The sequence below is a fragment of the Salmo trutta genome, chromosome 13, assembly GCF_901001165.1.
Source record: "Salmo trutta chromosome 13, fSalTru1.1, whole genome shotgun sequence".
In the NCBI taxonomy this organism is placed as follows: domain Eukaryota; kingdom Metazoa; phylum Chordata; class Actinopteri; order Salmoniformes; family Salmonidae; genus Salmo; species Salmo trutta.
The window spans coordinates 35,905,211-35,920,107 of record NC_042969.1 but is presented as its reverse complement, the minus strand read 5'-3'; the positions used below and the strand labels follow the sequence as shown (position 1 = coordinate 35,920,107).

The 14,897-nt window shown below is 45.7% G+C and overlaps 1 protein-coding gene across 1 annotated transcript in view; it reads right to left on the bottom strand.

Moving 5' to 3' along the window:
* Window positions 1–134, bottom strand: part of LOC115205727 (complexin-2) — a 41,602-nt gene extending 41,468 nt beyond the window's left edge. The window contains exon 1 of the mRNA XM_029771997.1: window positions 63–134. The gene's annotated coding sequence lies outside the window, so the exon portion shown is untranslated. The remainder of the gene's footprint in view (window positions 1–62) is intronic.
* Window positions 135–14,897: the final 14,763 nt, after the last annotated feature.

The following is a 14,897-nucleotide window of genomic DNA, read 5'->3' as shown; positions in this document are numbered from 1 at the left end:
CGTGTTCCAGCTGTGGTAAATTGTTGTTCATCAGAATTAATTGATCGGTTGTTTTTACAAACCTTAGAGCGACTGGAGAAAGTCAGGCGGCGGCTCTCTCGGTCCCCAAACCAACCAGTCTGTCTCTATCCTCCACCGTTTAATGCTCCAGTAGTATCGTCCGCCCTCAGTCTACCCCCTCTCTCGTCTATTTTCCTCTCCCTACCGCCCCCTTCACTATTCATACTACCACTTCAAGCTTCTCCAAAGAAAGATACTGAAAATATCACAACATACACAGTTCGCATTTTTGTTTCCTCCTACAATAGTCCAAGTCAACTGCAAATAGTCCGGATTTAGTAGATTTCAAGGACACCGAATGGTTATTTCTGGTTATGTATATTACTTATTGTAAAATACTTTTCATTGATAAAGATTGTCTACAATGTGTTGTTATATCGTTATTTAGAACCCATTATGCTATTAGGCCTACAGAACCTATAGGCCTACAGAACAGGCAGAATTCAGTAGAGAACCTATAGGTTCTACAGAACAGGCAGACTTCAGTAGAGAACCTATGGGTTCTACAGAACAGGCAGACTTCAGTAGAGAACCTATGGGTTCTACAGAACAGGCAGACTTCAGTAGAGAACCTATAGGTTCTACAGAACAGGCAGACTTCAGTAGAGAACCTATGGGTTCTACAGTACAGGCAGACTTCAGTAGAGAACCTATAGGTTCTACAGAACAGGCAGACTTCAGTAGAGAACCTATAGGTTCTACAGAACAAGCAGACTTCAGTAGAGAACCTATGGGTTCTACAGAACAGGCAGACTTCAGTAGAGAACCTATAGGTTCTACAGAACAGGCAGACTTCAGTAGAGAACCTATGGGTTCTACAGAACAGGCAGACTTCAGTAGAGAACCTATAGGTTCTACAGAACAGCCAGACTTCAGTAGAGAACCTATAGGTTCTACAGAACAGGCAGACTTCAGTGGAGAACCTATAGGTTCTACAGAACAGGCAGACTTCAGTAGAGAACTTATAGGCCTACAGAACAGGCAGACTTCAGTAGAGAACCTATAGGTTCTACAGAACAGGCAGACTTCAGTAGAGAACCTATAGGTTCTACAGAACAGGCAGACTTCAGTAGAGAACCTATAGGTTCTACAGAACAGGCAGACTTCAGTAGAGAACTTATAGGCCTACAGAACAGGCAGACTTCAGTAGAGAACTTATAGGCCTACAGAACAGGCAGACTTCAGTAGAGAACCTATAGGTTCTACAGAACAGGCAGACTTCAGTAGAGAACCTATAGGTTCTACAGAACAGGCAGACTTCAGTAGAAAACCTATAGGTTCTACAGAACAGGCAGACTTCAGTAGAGAACCTATAGGTTCTACAGAACAGGCAGACTTCAGTAGAGAACCTATAGGCCTACAGAACAGGCAGACTTCAGTAGAGAACCTATAGGTTCTACAGAACAGGCAGACTTCAGTAGAGAACCTATAGGTTCTACAGAACAGGCAGACTTCAGTAGAGAACCTATAGGTTCTACAGAACAGGCAGACTTCAGTAGAGAACTTATAGGCCTACAGAAAACATTTGCCAACAAAGAGGTATTAAGAGATATTCAATATAATTAATTATTGATTTCGGTGACACATAGATACATGCATTAAATTGATATTGTAGATGCCAAGGGTAGGAGCACTGATCAGATTGATGCCAATAGTACTGTAGGAGCACTGATCAAATTGATGCCAATGGTAGGATCACTGATCAGATTGATGCCAAGGGTACTGTAGGAGCACTGATCAGATTGATGCCAAGGGTAGTAGCACTGATCAGATTGATGCCAATAGTACTGTAGGACCACTGATCAGATTGATGCCAATGATAGGAGCACTGATCAGATTGATGCCAAGGGTACTGTAGGAGCACTGATCAGATTGATGCCAAGGGTAGGAGCACTGATCAAATTGATTCCAAGGGTAGGGGCACTGATCAGATTGATGCCAAGGGTAGGAGCACTGATCGGATTGATTCCAAGGGTAGGGGCACTGATCAGATTGATGCCAAGGGTAGGAGCACTGATCAGATTGATGCCAAGGGTAGGAGAACTGATCAGATTGATGCCAAGGTAGGAGCACTGATGTTGTGCCAGGCTGCAGGACCTGTGTACCCAAGCCTCTGACAGCAGGACCTGTGTAACCAAGCCTCTGACAGCAGGGCCTGTGTAACCAAGCCTCTGACAGCAGGAGCTGTGTATCAGGAATCAAGGTAAGACCCAGATGCAGACCGTGTTGAAGTAACAGTGTTTATTACAGCAACAGAGGCACAGGTACAGGATGGCAGGCTCAGGGTCAGGGTCAGGGGCAGGCAGAGTGGTCAGGTACAGGGTCAGGGGCAGGCAGAGTGGTCAGGTACAGGGTCAGGGTCAGGGGCAGGCAGAGTGGTCAGGTACAGGGTCAGGGTCAGGGGCAGGCAGAGTGGTCAGGTACAGGGTCAGGGTCAGGGGCAGGCAGAGTGGTCAGGCAGAGTGGTCAGGGTCAGGGGCAGGCAGAGTGGTCAGGTACAGGGTCAGGGTCAGGGGCAGGCAGAGTGGTCAGGTACAGGGTCAGGGTCAGGACAGGTAGAGTGGTCAGGTACAGGGTCAGGGTCAGGGGCAGGCAGAGTGGTCAGGTACAGGGTCAGGGTCAGGCAGAGTGGTCAGGTACAGGGTCAGGGTCAGGACAGGCAGAGGGGTCAGGTACAGGGTCAGGGTCAGGACAGGCAGAGTGGTCAGGTACAGGGTCAGGGTCAGGACAGGCAGAGTGGTCAGGTACAGGGTCAGGGTCAGGACAGGTAGAGTGGTCAGGTACAGGGTCAGGGTCAGGACAGGCAGAGTGGTCAGGTACAGGGTCAGGGTCAGGACAGGCAGAATGGTCAGGTACAGGGTCAGGGTCAGGACAGGTAGAGTGGTCAGGGTCAGGGTCAGGGTCAGGACAGGCAGAGTGGTCAAGTACAGGGTCAGGGTCAGGGTCAGGACAGGCAGAGTGGTCAGGTACAGGGTCAGGACAGGTAGAGTGGTCAGGTACAGGGTCAGGGTCAGGACAGGCAGAGTGGTCAGGTACAGGGTCAGGCTCAGGACAGGTAGAGTGGTCAGGTACAGGGTCAGGGTCAGGACAGGTAGAGTGGTCATGTACAGGGTCAGGGTCAGGACAGGCAGAGTGGTCAGGTACAGGGTCAGGGTCAGGACAGGTAGAGTGGTCAGTTACAGGGTCAGGGTCAGGACAGGTAGAGTGGTCAGTTACAGGGTCAGGGTCAGGACAGGCAGAGTGGTCAGGTACAGGGTCAGGGTCAGGACAGGTAGAGTGGTCAGTTACAGGGTCAGGGTCAGGACAGGCAGAGTGGTCAAGTACAGGGTCAGGGTCAGGACAGGTAGAGTGGTCAGGTACAGGGTCAGGGTCAGGACAGGCAGAGTGGTCAGGTACAGGTACAGGGTCAGGGTCAGGACAGGCAGAGTGGTCAGGTACAGGGTCAGGGTCAGGACAGGTAGAGTGGTCAGGTACAGGGTCAGGGTCAGGACAGGTAGAGTGGTCAGGTCCAGGGTCAGGGTCAGGACAGGCAGAGTGGTCAGTTACAGGGTCAGGGTCAGGACAGGCAGAGTGGTCAGGTACAGGGTCAGGGTCAGGACAGGTAGAGTGGTCAGGTACAGGGTCAGGACAGGCAGAGTGGTCAGGTACAGGGTCAGGGTCAGGACAGGTAGAGTGGTCAGGTACAGGGTCAGGACAGGCAGAGTGGTCAGGTACAGGGTCAGGGTCAGGCAGAGGTCGATAATCCAGAGACGGGGCAAAGGTACAGGATGGTAGGCAGGCAGTGTGGTCAGTTGGGCGGGCTCAGGACAGGCAGGGGTCAAAACCAGGAGGACGAGAAAAGAGAGATGGGGAAAAGCAGGAGCTGATAGAAAAACCGCTGGTAGGCTTGAACAAACAAGACGAACTGGCAACAGAGAGACAGAGAACACAGGTATAAATACACAGGGGATGATGGGGAAGATGAGTGACACCTGGAGGGGGGTGGAGACAATCACGAAGACAGGTGAAACAAATCAGGGTGTGACAGTGTGTAACCAAGCCTCTGTTGTGAGGCTGCAGGGCGTGTGAAGCTGCAGGGCGTGTGAGGCTGCAGGGCGTGTGAGGCTGCAGGGCGTGTGAGGCTGCAGGGCGTGTGAGGCTGCAGGGCATGTGGAACCAAGGAATCCATTGTCGGTCTGTTATTGCAGAACTCATACATCAAGCCCATAGCAGGTGTTCTGCTGACGTAATACAACACTCACATACAACAAGAGAGAACATTAGTGGGGGAGATTAAACACGTCAAACACACATAGCCATGAGGTCTCCTATTTCACATGATGTGTTGTATCTCAGTCTGGGGGGGGGGGGTCTCCTATTTCACATGATGTGTTGTATCTCAGTCTGGGGGGGGGGGTCTCCTATTTCACATGATGTGTTGTATCTCAGTCTGGGGAGGGGGGGTCTCCTATTTCACATGATGTGTTGTATCTCAGTCTGGGGGCGGTCTCCTATTTCACATGATGTGTTGTATCTCAGTCTGGGGGGGGGTCTCCTATTTCACATGATGTGTTGTATCTCAGTCTGGGGGAGTCTCCTATTTCACATGATGTGTTGTATCTCAGTCTGGGGGGGTCTCCTATTTCACATGATGTGTTGTATCTCAGTCTGGGGAGGGGGGGGTCTCCTATTTCACATGATGTGTTGTATCTCAGTCTGGGGGGGGTCTCCTATTTCACATGATGTGTTGTATCTCAGTCTGGGGGGGGGGGTCTCCTATTTCACATGATGTGTTGTATCTCAGTCTGGGGAGGGGGGGGTCTCCTATTTCACATGATGTGTTGTATCTCAGTCTGGGGAGGGGGGGGTCTCCTATTTCACATGATGTGTTGTATCTCAGTCTGGGGGGGTCTCCTATTTCACATGATATGTTGTATCTCAGTCTGGGGGGGGGGGTCTCCTATTTCACATGATGTGTTGTATCTCAGTCTGGGGGGGGGGTCTCCTATTTCACATGATGTGTTGTATCTCAGTCTGGGGGGGGGTCTCCTATTTCACATGATGTGTTGTATCTCAGTCTGGGGGGGGGGTCTCCTATTTCACATGATGTGTTGTATCTCAGTCTGGGGGGGGTCTCCTATTTCACATGATGTGTTGTATCTCAGTCTGGGGGGGTCTCCTATTTCACATGATGTGTTGTATCTCAGTCTGGGGGGGTCTCCTATTTCACATGATGTATTGTATCTCAGTATGGGGGAATCTCCTATTTCAAATGATATGTTGAATCTCAGTCTGGGGGGGTCTCCTATTTCACATGATGTGTTGTATCTCAGTCTGGGGGGGGGGTCTCCTATTTCACATGATGTGTTGTATCTCAGTCTGGGGGGGGGTCTCCTATTTCACATGATGTGTTGTATCTCAGTCTGGGGGGGTCTCCTATTTCACATGATGTGTTGTATCTCCGTCTGGGGGGGGTCTCCTATTTCACATGATGTATTGTATCTCAGTCTGGGGGGGGTCTCCTATTTCACATGATGTATTGTATCTCAGTCTGGGGGGGTCTCCTATTTCACATGATGTGTTGTATCTCAGTCTCGGGGGGGTCTCCTATTTCACATGATGTGTTGTATCTCAGTCTGGGGGGTCTCCTATTTCACATGATGTGTTGTATCTCAGTCTGGGGAGGGGGGGGTCTCCTATTTCACATGATGTGTTGTATCTCAGTCTGGGGGGGGTCTCCTATTTCACATGATGTGTTGTATCTCAGTCTGGGGGGTCTCCTATTTCACATGATGTGTTGTATCTCAGTCTGGGGGGGGGGGTCTCCTATTTCACATGATGTATTGTATCTCAGTCTGGGGGGGGGTCTCCAATTTCACATGATGTGTTGTATCTCAGTCTGGGGGGGGGGGGTCTCCTATTTCACATGATGTGTTGTATCTCAGTCTGGGGGGGGGTCTCCTATTTCACATGATGTGTTGTATCTCAGTCTGGGGGGGGGGGTCTCCTATTTCACATGATGTGTTGTATCTCAGTCTGGGGAGGGGGGGGTCTCCTATTTCACATGATGTGTTGTATCTCAGTCTGGGGAGGGGGGGGGTCTCCTATTTCACATGATGTGTTGTATCTCAGTCTGGGGGGGGTCTCCTATTTCACATGATGTGTTGTATCTCAGTCTGGGGAGGGGGGGGTCTCCTATTTCACATGATGTGTTGTATCTCAGTCTGGGGAGGGGGGGGGTCTCCTATTTCACATGATGTGTTGTATCTCAGTCTGGGGGGGGTCTCCTATTTCACATGATGTGTTGTATCTCAGTCTGGGGAGGGGGGGGGTCTCCTATTTCACATGATGTGTTGTATCTCAGTCTGGGGAGGGGGGGGTCTCCTATTTCACATGATGTGTTGTATCTCAGTCTGGGGAGGGGGGGGGTCTCCTATTTCACATGATGTGTTGTATCTCAGTCTGGGGGGGGTCTCCTATTTCACATGATGTGTTGTATCTCAGTATGAAATGGAGCCAACAGAGTAAAGGGTCAGTGGAGAGATAGAAACCTCATGACATCATGCCTCTTTAGAGGCTAGTTGAAATCATGAACGTAGCTAATGTAAATGATGAACCTAGTGTAGAGGGGGTTAAATGGTGTTGTCGTAACCAGTGAACCAACCATCAACCGTATTCAGAGCTCAGAGACGAAGTGTCAAGGAATGGTCCTTCCCTTTGGATGGTCTCTAAATCTCTCCTATTCCCCTGTTTACACACTTATTTATTATGGACACACGTCATCCCAGTCATTTCACTGCTAACACATCACATTCAGGGATTAATATGTAAATATCTGCTCACTTTAAATCTAGAAATGTACTTCAATTAATGAATCCCATTAAAGGGGTATACTTTTACAATTTATGGACATCATTTCATATAAGTATGAAGACATAATGTTGACCAAAAGTGGATTTCAGCTCTTTACTATTGAACTCATAATGAATGACTTCTCAAAAGCCCTCTGGGGTTACCACTACCTCCCACTTGGTTACTTTTTCCTGTAATGAGTTGAAGAACCTATATCAATCTTAATCAATATGATATTAACATATTGTAATAAATAATACAGTGTAGTTAATGTGTAATTCTAACTATAACCTGATATCTGATGAGAAATTGCTACAGCAATACAAGGGTAATTTGAGCACATTTTCTCATCTTTGCCAAGTTATCCAGTGCAATCCAAATATCTGTTAATATCTTGTTGAGATGTATTCCAGCAGGACAGAATATTCAAATGTAGTAATATTTTAATTAATTACACACAGAGCAAATTTACATCAAAATATTAATGGATTTTAGTGAGGAGAGAGAGAGAACGAGCGAGAAAGAGAGAGAGAAACTGAAGAAGTAAAAATAATTGCGGACATTTCTAGAGCCTGAAGAAAAGTTAATTCCTTCCCACTGAAGACACTGGACTCATCCCAAATGGGACCATTTTCCCATAATGCTCTAGTCAAAAGTAGTGCACTATTTTGGGAATAGGGTGCCATTTGGGATGTACACACTGTCACTGCGGGAGGGGAGAGGGGACAGTACAGTGGACTGCAGCAGATCTAATGTGGAGGAGAACATTACAAGCAGCCCAGACCCTCTGTTACATGTCACAACAGCATCTTGATGTGATTACATTTGTCCATCAGAGTGCCTTTAAATAGCAAAAATATCCTGCACCAAAAAGGCTAAATATGTGATTTGGACACGTCAGTGTACAGAGTGTGGATTTGTTTGTTGTTTGTTGTTTTGACAGTTGAAACTACAGTATGTTTGGGGTCCACTGGTCCAACAGTTGTTGTTTTGACAGTTGAAACTACAGTATGTTTGGGGTCCACTGGTCCAACAGTCGTTGTTTTGACAGTTGAAACTACAATATGTTTTGGGTCCACTGGCCCAACAGTTTTTGTTAACTCATTCATGTTGGGGATACAAACACGTGTCACGTCCTGACCCTTGTAAGAGGTCATTTTCCATAGTAGAGTGGTCAGGGCGTGACAGGGGGGTGTTTTGGGTGTGTTTTGGGTTTCTGTTTCATTGTGGGGTTTCTAGATTTCTATTTCTATGTTTTCCTTTTCTATGCGTTGGCCAGGTATGGTTTCCAATCAGAGGCAGCTGTCTATCGTTGTCTCTGATTGGAAGCCATACTTAGGTAGCCTGTTTTCCATGTGTGGGTTGTTAATTTTTGAGTAGTGTTTGTTGCCTGCTCTGCGTTACGATTGTTGTCTAGTGTTTAGTGTATAGCATTCAGTTTCACGGTAAATAAAGATGTGGAACTACGAACACGCTGCGTTTTGGCCCGATCCTTCAGACAGCCGTGACAACACGGTTGTGAGTTTGGGCTGTTATTGAAATGCAAAACAAATACCGCCCATCAACAATTGTATTTTATCATGAACATCAACACTATGCAATAGCAGCAGTCCCCACCAGAGCCAGCAGAGACAATTATCATATATCTACTCCATCCCATATGTGTCTTCATCAAAACACTTAAAAAGTTTTAAACCATATTTGTTGAAAGTCTTCCACGGGGTGTAATTAAACAGTGTCTTATTCTCTGTTTAGCTGTTGGAGCCCCTGGTCCCGTGATAGATTTACTGCCTTACTCAATACAATACACCATCTGGCTGGCCCTGACTGAACCTCCCTCTCTCCTCCTAATAAAAACAGCCATGAAGTCTTACGCGTGCTACAACGGGTGGGAAAAGGGAACCATGTCTCAGAATAGACTTTCTGTAACGGCTGTCGTCGGAATGAGACCAAAGCGCAGCGTGGAAAGTGTTCATTTTCACCAAAAACACTAAAACAAAAATGAAACGAAAGCGCACAGTTCTGTCAGGTACAGATACAAAACAAAAAACAACTAACCACAAAACACAGGTGGAAAAAGGCTGCCTAAGTATGATTCCCAATCAGAGACAATGATAGACAGCTGCCTCTGATTGGGAACCACACTCGGCCAAAACAAAGAAATAGACAACATAGAATGCCCACCCCACATCACACCCTGACCTAACCACATAGAGAAATAAAACGTCTCTCTAAGGTCAGGGCGTGACACTTTCATAATGCGGTGTTGACTGAATTCCTTGGTGAGAGGCTAATGGTTGAGACATAACTTTATTGATACATTATATAGTACGGTTCAAATTAAGTTTTTTATTTTATTATTATACTACAGTTTACAATCAGGTGGGACCCATCACAAAAATATCTTCTTGTAATAAATTACAAATAAAATTGATGTTTTATTGTTACAAAAACCGGATAGGTGCAGTGAAATGTATTGTTTTACAGGGTCAGCTATAGTAGTACGGCACCCCTGGAGCAAATTAGGGTTAAGTGCCTTGCTCAAGGGCATAGCGATAGATTTTCCACTCTGTCAGCTCGGGTACTGCAGAGAGGTAACAATGTTGCAGAATTCATGATGTGTTCCAAAAAATACACAACAGGTCGACAACAACTAATAAACTTGCTGAAGAGCATGTCAGTTCTCTCCTGCCTTTGTGCTAGCTGTGTGTTTGTTACATCTCCTGCTTTGTGCTAGCTGTGTGTTTGTTACATCTCCTGCTTTGTGCTAGCTGTGTGTTTGTTACATCTCCTGCTTTGTGCTAGCTGTGTGTTTGTTACATCTCCTGCTTTGTGCTAGCTGTGTGTTTGTTACATCTCCTGCTTTGTGCTAGCTGTGTGTTTGTTACATCTCCTGCTTTGTGCTAGTTACATTTGCACACTGAGGCTTGTGTGGGTGTAGTGGAGAATAGAGGACAATGGGTGTACTGTACTGGAGCAGCAGAGATACAGGGTTATATCAGGTCACAGTAGTTAGGTCCATGGGTGTACTGTACTGGAGCAGCAGAGATACAGGTTTATATCAGGTCACAGTAGTTAGGACCGTGGGTGTACTGTACTGGAGCAGCAGAGATACAGGTTTATATCAGGTCACAGTAGTTAGGACCGTGGGTGTACTGTACTGGAGCAGCAGAGATACAGGTTTATATCAGGTCACAGTAGTTAGGACCGTGGGTGTACTGTACTGGAGCAGCAGAGATACAGGGTTATATCAGGTCACAGTAGTTAGGACCGTGGGTGTACTGTACTGGAGCGGAGAAGCAGAGATACAGGTTTATATCAGGTCACAGTAGTTAGGACCGTGGGTGTACTGTACTGGAGCAGCAGAGATACAAGGTTATGTCAGGCCACAGTAGTTAGTAGATCCATCCATCTACAGCTGTATTTCCTCCAGAGATGGAAACTAATATAGATGTTTAAATATTTGATGTATTCAGGCAAGCTGTTGAATCTAAGGATGAGTTGGAAATAGCACCCTATTCCATATATAGTGCTTTTGGTCTAAAGTAGTGCTCAATGTAGGAAATAGGGTTCCATTTCAGAAACAGACTAAAATCTTGGTCTTCTCTGGTAGCCTTAATACAGTGGGTTGATGGGTCAGTACCTGCAGGACTGCAGCAAATTTTAATGACAGTGGAGGAGGGATGGTGACACACACACACACACACACACACACACACACACACACACACACACACACACACACACACACACACACACACACACACACACACATACACACAATGGAGGACGGATGGCGGCCCTGGCAGGCACCATCTCTCTGTCTAGACCAGTCATCATGGATTCTGTTGACACACAGATGACAAAATTAATCTTTCACCTTTTATTCCCATTTCATTGCCTATCATTTTGTTTTATGACTGTCCTCTTTGTGTCTTTGTCCAGTTCACAACGTTACCATAATAAACAGATACTGTAACCATAACTACAGCCGTTGTAGAAACTGAAACCACTGTGATCTTATATTACTCTGATGTTTTATCAGATGTTTCTTCTTTCAGCGTCTACACCTGGTTGTCAGGGAAACGTTCTTTCAGATATTAAACTGATCCTAGATAGGGCCTACACCTGGCTGTCAGGGAAACGTTCTTTCAGATATTAAACTGATCCTAGATAGGTCCTACACCTGGTTGTCAGGGAAACGTTCTTTCAGATATTAAACTGATCCTAGATAGGGCCTACACCTGGTTGTCAGGGAAACGTTCTTTCAGATATTAAACTGATCCTAGATAGGGCCTACACCTGGTTGTCAGGGAAACGTTCTTTCAGATATTAAACTGATCCTAGATAGGGCCTACACCTGGTTGTCAGGGAAACGTTCTTTCAGATATTAAACTGATCCTAGATAGGAACCTACACCTGGTTGTCAGGGAAACGTTCTTTCAGATATTAAACTGATCCTAGATAGGGCCTACACCTGGTTGTCAGGGAAACGTTCTTTCAGATATTAAACTGATCCTAGATAGGGCCTACACCTGGTTGTCAGGGAAACGTTCTTTCAGATATTAAACTGATCCTAGATAGGGCCTACACCTGGTTGTCAGGGAAACGTTCTTTCAGATATTAAACTGATCCTAGATAGGGCCTACACCTGGTTGTCAGGGAAACGTTCTTTCAGATATTAAACTGATCCTAGATAGGGCCTACACCTGGTTGTCAGGGAAACGTTCTTTCAGATATTAAACTGATCCTAGATAGGGCCTACACCTGGTTGTCAGGGAAACGTTCTTTCAGATATTAAACTGATCCTAGATAGGGCCTACACCTGGTTGTCAGGGAAACGTTCTTTCAGATATTAAACTGATCCTAGATAGGGCCTACACCTGGCTGTCAGGGAAACGTTCTTTCAGATATTAAACTGATCCTAGATAGGGCCTACACCTGGTTGTCAGGGAAACGTTCTTTCAGATATTAAACTGATCCTAGATAGGGCCTACACCTGATTGTCAGGGAAACGTTCTTTCAGATATTAAACTGATCCTAGATAGGGCCTACACCTGGCTGTCAGGGAAACGTTATCATCACAATGTATATCTAGGCAATTCATTGTGTATTTTCTAAAGCAACACAAATACAACATGGTAGCCTTGCACAATAGAAATCATTAGATCAAACAGGGTGTTTCCCAAACCATGGGTGGAACAGTGTTTTTTTGTATAATTTTTTTCCCAGTCGGATAAACAAACCAAACAGCTTGGAGGCGTCCGCATGGACCTAAAGCACACCGTTGCCTCGTTTTGTATCACATTCCAATGATAAAACCGTGTGTGTGGGGGGGACGGGGAACGGGGGACGGGGAACGGGGGGGACTCAACTTTCACCCGTCCCCAGTGAAAGTTGCGCCCCTGCTTTCCACTCCTTAGCCAAACTGAGTTGAGCCCATCTGTACAACCTGGTTACACATCCATCATAATTGCTGGAACTGTGCTGGAAAGGACAATATAACCTTAGGAAAGGACAATGTAATCTTAGGAAAGGACAATATAACCTTAGGAAAGGACAATGTAATCTTAGGAAAGGACAACGTAACCTTAGGAAAGGACAATGTAATCTTAGGAAAGGACAATATAACCTTAGGAAAGGACAATGTAATCTTAGGAAAGGACAACGTAACCTTAGGAAAGGACAATGTAATCTTAGGAAAGGACAATATAACCTTAGGAAAGGACAACGTAACCTTAGGAAAGGACAATGTAACCTTAGGAAAGGACAATGTAACCTTAGAAAAGGACAACGTAACCTTAGGAAAGGACAACGTAACCTTAGGAAAGGACAATGTAACCTTAGGAAAGGACAATGTAACCTTAGGAAAGGACAACGTAACCTTAGGAAAGGACAATATAACCTTAGGAAAGGACAACATAACCTTAGGAAAGGACAACATAACCTTAGGAAAGGACAATATAACCTTAGGAAAGGACAACGTAACCTTAGGAATTGACAATGTAATCTTAGGAAAGGACAATATAACCTTAGGAAAGGACAATATAACCTTAGGAAAGGACAACGTAACCTTAGGAAAGGACAACGTAACCTTAGGAAAGGACAATATAACCTTAGGAAAGGACAATGTAATCTTAGGAAAGGACAACGTAACCTTAGGAAAGGACAATATAACCTTAGGAAAGGACAACGTAACCTTAGGAAAGGACAATATAACCTTAGGAAAGGACAATATAACCTTAGGAAAGGACAACGTAACCTTAGGAAAGGACAAAATAACCTTAGGAAAGGACAATATAACCTTAGGAAAGGACAATATAACCTTAGGAAAGGACAATGTAACCTTAGGAAAGGACACACAGTACGCACATCCTTAAAGACATAGGTGCTGGGCTAATAAAGTAACATTGAAAAGGACAGAAAGGCTCACTCATTAGCTCCCAATAACCACTATTGCTGACAACATTTCCATCCAACCAGGGGACCTGATGAAGATCCGCGTTGGATCTTAACGTCATCAATAAAGGTGTTACATTGGGAGCATGTTCAGTGTGAGGGACTTTCTGTCCTTTTCAAAACAACATGTTCCCAAAACTTTAGATGGATCACAGTTTTTATGTGATCACTGTGCTCTTTAAAAGGCAGATATCTTAAGTTATGTCACTTCCCTCATCCTATCCTTACTGTGTCCTAAGACTATCCATCCATACATTAGTCAGTCACTGGGCTAGAGAGAGAGAGAGAGAGAGAGAGAGAGAGAGAGAGAGAGAGAGAGAGAGAGAGAGAGAGAGAGAGAGAGAGAGAGCATGGCAGAGTAGAGACTAGTGATGGTGCTGGGTTAAGTTAGCAGAGGGTAGCATGGTACTAGGCCATTCATTCAGCTGCACTGGGCTAGAGCCAACAACACCACGCAGGGGCTCTCTGCAAATGTTACTAGCGGTCAGATTATTGCTTCCTCCATCCCCGTTTCCACAATTCTTGTCAAAGCTCATTGGAGGAGGTCTGAGGGAGGAACATTGGATTTAAATAATGTGTGAAAAACAGAAAAAAATGTTGAGGAAGTCTGAAAAAATACACGTTATATACACAACAGTATGTGGGCACCCCTTCAAATTAGTTGATTCGGTTATTTTAGCTACATCCGTTGCTGACAGGTGTATAAAATTGAGCACACAGCCATGCAATCTCCATAGACAAACATTGGCAGGAGAATGGCCGTACTGAAAAGCTTAGTGACTTTCAATGTGGCACCGTCATAGGATGCCACCTTTCCAACAAGTCAGTTCGTCAAATTTCTGCCCAGCTAGAGCTGCCCCGGTCAACTGTAAGTGCTGTTACTGTGAAGTGGAAACATCTAGGAGCAACAACCGCTAAGTAGTGAAGTGGTAGGCCACAAAAGCTCACAGAACAGGACCGCCAAGCGTGTAGCACGTAAAAATTCTCTGTCTTCAGTTGCAACACTCACTACAGAGTTCCAAACTGCCTCTGGAAGCAACGTCGGCACAATAACTGTTGGTCAGGAGCTTCATGAAATAAGTTTCCATGGCAGAGCAACCGCACACAAGCCTAAGATCACCATGCACTATAACAAGCATCGGCTGGAGTGGTGTAAAGCTCGCCGACATTGGACTCTGGAGCAGTGGAAATGCGTTCTCTGGAGTGATGAATCAAGCTTCACCATCTGGCAGTACAACGGACAAATCTGGGTTTGGCGGATGCCAGGAGAACACTACCTGCCTGAATTCATAGTGCCAACTGTAAAGTTTGGTGGAGGAAGAATAATGGTTTGGGCTTGACCCCTTAGTTCCAGTGAAGGGAAATCTTAACACTACAGCAGACAATGGCATTCTAGACGATTCTGTGCTTCCAACTTTGTGGCAACAGTTTGGGGAAGGCCATTTCCTGTTTCAGCATGACAATGCCCCGTACACAAAGCAAGGTCCATACAGAAATGGCTTGTCGAGATCGGTGTGGAGGAACTTGACTAGCCTTCACAAAGCCCT